Source organism: Oryzias latipes, chromosome 20, assembly GCF_002234675.1.
Source record: "Oryzias latipes chromosome 20, ASM223467v1".
Classification (NCBI taxonomy): Eukaryota; Metazoa; Chordata; class Actinopteri; order Beloniformes; family Adrianichthyidae; genus Oryzias; species Oryzias latipes.
In genome coordinates this window covers 846,913-851,921 of record NC_019878.2, presented here as the reverse complement: position 1 = coordinate 851,921, position 5,009 = coordinate 846,913, and the positions used below count along the sequence as shown (strand labels likewise).

General features: G+C 50.1%; 1 long non-coding RNA gene across 1 annotated transcript; it reads left to right on the top strand.

The window, feature by feature from the left end:
• The first annotated feature begins 50 nt into the window (after positions 1-50).
• Positions 51-4,497, top strand: LOC105358699. Its single transcript, XR_002872387.1, has 2 exons — positions 51-922; positions 1,947-4,497. It is a non-coding gene; the product is annotated as an uncharacterized LOC105358699 (long non-coding RNA).
• The last annotated feature ends 512 nt before the right edge of the window (positions 4,498-5,009 follow it).

Here is a 5,009-nt window from a genome sequence, read left to right as displayed (position 1 = left end):
TATGTCTTCCCGCCCCCTGGCCATGTCTACCTCCGTATCCCTCTCTCTCCTCTCTATCACTCTCTCGCAGATGCTCCATCACACCACACAGCCTCCCTCTCTTTCTCTCTTTTATCCATCTGCTTTCAGTTGTACCGCTTGCTCTGCCGGCTTGCCACCAGCTGTCAGTTCTTCTGTGGCTGCAGAGCAACAACTGGCTTCGGTCTGTGCCGGGTGAGGCGGGAGGAAGGTGAGTGCGGCACAAAGAGCGGGAGACGAGGGAGAGCGGAGGACTGAAACGGGAAGAGGAGGAAATCTTTTGTTCAGCATCCTCTCTGCAGCATCAGTACCAGCTCCGACTTCCCTGCTGGATCGTCCATCTCCCGCCTGGATCTGCCTCCTCCTTCTCCTCTGGGAGCTCTTCCTGGAAGCGGGAGGGGGAGGGAGATCAGCACCTCCCAGTTTGCTACGGACTGTCAGCGGGGCATCTTCAGAGGAGGAGCGGGGATGAAAGGAGGGGATTTTAGAGCAGAGGGAAGGCACCACCCTGGCTTACAGGAGAGCTGAGAGGATGGAAAGAGGGTAAGAAGCTGCTGTGGCAGCTGGGGGTCCTACCCCCCCTCTCCACTCCTTGGCCACTTCTGACAGACTGAGACTTTGATTCTTTTTTCCACCCAAGTCTTCCTGTTTTTTCTCCATTTCACTGCAGCCGTTTTTTCCTCCATGGGACACCTTAGTGGCAGAAAAGCTGAAGATCGTTACGTGTTTGCGGCTTCTACATGCCCCCCCCCTGTCTTGTGTGTTTGTGGAAGTTTGAAAACAGAAAAAGTGCTGTTGGTCTTACCTTTGCCCCCACCCTCAGAGGGATGTGATGCATCTCAGGGTGTGGGACCCCAGCTTCCCCGGTCTCCGCAGACGGCCTGGGTTGGGTGTGTGGGAGTGGGTGAGTTTGCCTGCGGGGGGTAAATCCTACGGCTCAGGGGAGGGACGGGGGGTGGGAGGGTGGGAGGTTTTCCTGGTCTTGGAGGAGTCAGTGGGGGGAGTGGTTCTTGTTGGAGCGGACCGGGTCGTCCGGCTGTGTGGGGGGTCAAACCAGAGGAAGAGTGGAAAACAGTCTGCCTCACTTTCAGTCCTTCCTCATTCATCTGCTCATTCTTTGTGCCCCCCACCCCCCACCCTGACAACCGCGTTTCTTCTGTTTGACCATTCATCAACCCCAGCCCTTCTGCTGCCTCCATGCTTTCCAGGATTCGGTCCCTCTGCTCGTTTCTCCAGTCAAAGCTGCTGAGGATTCTCTTCTGCTCTTTGAAGGCAAAGATTGTCTCTCAGTCATGATTCATGAGTGTAATGTTGAATTTATGAGCCGTTATCTTGTGTCAGCTCACGGCGTTGAAGAGTCACAGCTCTTTTCTGTTCTTTCCCGAGGCATCCATGCAGAAACTGTAAATATTGATTAGAGACAAGACATCTCTGGACCGATCTGGGATCAGGTCAGCTGGAGCGTGCTCTTTGTATGCAGCCGCTGCTTCCATTAGAAGAAAATGGAATAAATTTGCCTGAATTTTTCATGCATAATGCATGACCAGCTCCAGCTTTTACACTCATTGTTTTAAGAGAAATTAAAGAGAAGGAGTTATGGACGCTGAAGTTTAAGATCCGTTTAAGATCCAATGAGAACATGAATCAAATCACGGGCCTCATCTTCACAGACGGGCCATTCACTCTTTCTTTGGTTTGGAACACATCTGGAAAACAACTAAACATAAAAAAATGGAAAGATGTGGGTGCTGCACCCCCCCTTCTTTGGTTTAATCTGTTTGTTTCTTTGCTTGTGTTGCAGGGTGGGGGGGGGGGGGGGGGTCCCTGCTGTTGGTAATGGAGTGTATTGTCTCACCGCAGCGGCGCTCGACCTGACCTCCTTAACCCCTTTTCTTCCTGTGTGTGCACACCAACCCCCACCCTCCCAGATCTCACGATGCCAGGCAGGGCCCAGCGGATCACCGGGGAAGCTGCCGCCTCCGCCTGCGCCAGCGGGCCCAGGTAAGGCTCTGGCAGTCGGGCCGCGGGTCACCCACACCTCCACCGCCCGTCACCTGCGAACGTTGTGTCGTAGAGACGAGAGAGAGTGAGCCGAGCTTCACACACCCTTCTTTTTGCTATTTTTCTGTTTCTCCTTTGACACGCGCTGCTGGCTGGGATTGAAAATGCCTCCAATTTTCTCCTGTGCAGAGGAGCCATTGATGGAGCCTTGCCTCACACTGCTGCAAGCTGTCTTCAATCAATGCGACTGCCCCACTCTCTCTGTATGTGTCTGTGTGTGTTTGCCTCTGGAGCATGGAGGGGGGCTGCTGATGGCGGAGGCGATGGCCATGGTGGGGATGATGAGGCCGTGGCGATGGCGCCACTCTCGTGGTTTCTGGCTTAGCTCGCCGTGTTTACGGAAAGACTCTCTTCGGTGACGGGTATTCTTGGGTGGATAATACGGATCACGTTGTTATTGCTTAAGAATACGCGTAGTTGAGGAGAGTCCTCTCTTCGCCAAATTCCGGCAACACCCTGACCCCCCCAACACCCACCCACCCACTTCACCTCAACGAGCCACCCTCATGGGCTGTGAGGTTGGGTGAAGCTGCGGCCCCATGCTCCACCTTTCTGAGACAAAATGAGACTCAAACGCATTCATTTGCTTGTGTTGTCCCCGCCCACTTCCTGTCAGGCCGAGAGTGTCCTCTCGTCTGTCCCACCATTCATCTGTCAGTCTGTTTGTGTCTCCATGGCGACGGATGCGTGTTTCTGTGGCTAGAGCTGTTCTGCAGAGAGACGGGGATTCTTTTGGTCAGAGCTAAGGCCGACGGCAGAGCCAAGAATGCGGCACGCTGCATGGTCAGCATGGCGGCCTGCGCACGCTCCATCCCCCCCGCCCGTGCAGAGCCACCAATCATGACTGACTCCACGCAGATCCAGTCAGGAGCTGACGTCAGTGGAAATCGCTGCGGCGGCGGTTAAATCAGACATGTCAGATTGGGATCCACAGAGTGGAGTGATGGACCATGTCAGTGGTTCCTGTTTTCAAAGACATGTGGGTCTGTAGACAAACATTTCATCCCTTTTTGGTGGACAAACCTTCAGTTTTTCCTGGAGTTCACCAGTTTGTGGTGAACCAGGCTGAGTTTGGTGCCTTTTGATGACTGTCATCTGCCCATCCTGAAAGTGTTTCTTCTTGTGCATAAACAGAAACTTTAGAAACAACATAACGTCTGGTTGGTTTGGCTGTAAGCCTGACTGAGCTATCCTTTACTTTAAAGCAGTTTTCACAGCTTTGCCATCAAACAAATATTCCAAAAAGAGCAGCCAGCGTCATGCATTAAATGCTCATCGCGTACCCAGCATTCAAAAAGGAAATGTCCAACATCAGCGCGTGCACTGAGAGGAGGCGTCTCCGTAAACAATCATCAGAGCTCTATGGTCTACGAGCAGCTTTTCTGTGTTACTGAGGCGATGCAGCATGAATATGCATCCCCTCTCCATGTCTGATGGCACATTCCCAACCCTAACACCCGTGTAAAATCCATTTAAACACATAATAGGATCAACACGACTGTCTTCACACATGCCACCCCCCATGATCCCGTTCTGGAGATCTCCATCCCCTCAGGCTTCATCTGTGTACGCTGCAGCACAGGGGAGGGGGGGGGTTACTCTGTTGAATAATCTCGGCTGGGAGGTGATGGTAAAGTTAGCTGCCGCGTTGCTCTGACACGCTTACTCTCCTAATTGTACAATCATCCCAGTCATTTCCATTCCAGGTTCTCCAAACAATGCAATCATGTGTTTGACTTGGCTGCTAATGACTCTGCTGTTCGTCTCCACATGGAGGCAAAGCCTGGGCGGAAGGAGGAAGACTCGGATTTAAAAGAGGAAGAGCGAAGCATGCAGAGTTGGTTGACTGCAGCAGGTGTTGTGTTGTGCTGATCTGTGTCTTGTGTGTCTGTGGCTTTGTTGCTGTTGGGGCGACTGACGTCCCTTTTGCCGCGTGAACCAGCCTCTGTCCATCATGTGACCACTTTCCATCTCACGTCCACTAGCCCTGATTTCAATAGCAGCTAGCAACAAGTGAAGCGGCCTTCAGGAAACGCTTCTGCTGGAAAACATCTCAGACTCTGAGTTGGTGCTTCCAGCTTCTCAGAGCGAAAGCATGTGACATGAAGTGTAATGTCGCTGTGCCAGCCGGTTTCTGGACCGTCTGCTTGCTAACTGTTTGTAAAGTCTGCTGTGCTGCAAAACACTGGAAATGCAATGGGAAGTTGCTGCTGAGGTCCTGATGGTGGCGCTGCTGATCCTGCTGGTTCAGAGCAGTTTGGGGTTGAAGATGACTATGGAGCTGATCAGGATGAAGGATGAACCGCTGCACCATGTGGACTTTCCTGTGCCTTTTCCTTTTTCTAACATGTACATCCAATGAATTTCTCCTGAAAGTCAAATAAAGCTTTGATCAGTTTGCATTTTATGATGACATTTGAAAGGCGTCAAGTGATTTTTTTTCATTTTAGGAGGAAACTCAGAGAAGTATACTAGAAGTTAGTTTGAGGGAATTAAAGAGGAACGCAGATGCCTTCAGAAACAAAAACAAGGAATATTTTCTGGAATATTTTATTTACCTTCATACCAAGGAGAAAGAATCCTGGATTCTATGAGACATATTTCTATGACATGCATGGCAGAAAACAAACCAAACTAGAAAAGCAAAAACAATTTCCATTATGAAAGACAATTTTCCCAAAACTAACAAAAAATAATGTGGGCCTAATTTATTTTTAAAAGGCCTCAAACCACAAAAGTGATGAAGGATTATTTTATCTGATCTTTCTTTCAGTTTTATTTCCTTGAGAAAATAAAGACATGAACAAAAGAAATACAAGGAAAATGTTTGAATCGCACAGATATCTGTTTTTCCTGACCCAAGTATTTTTCTCCAGATAAAATGATCATTTGAATTTTCTAAGCTCCTAAAAGAGAGTGTTTCTTTCCAT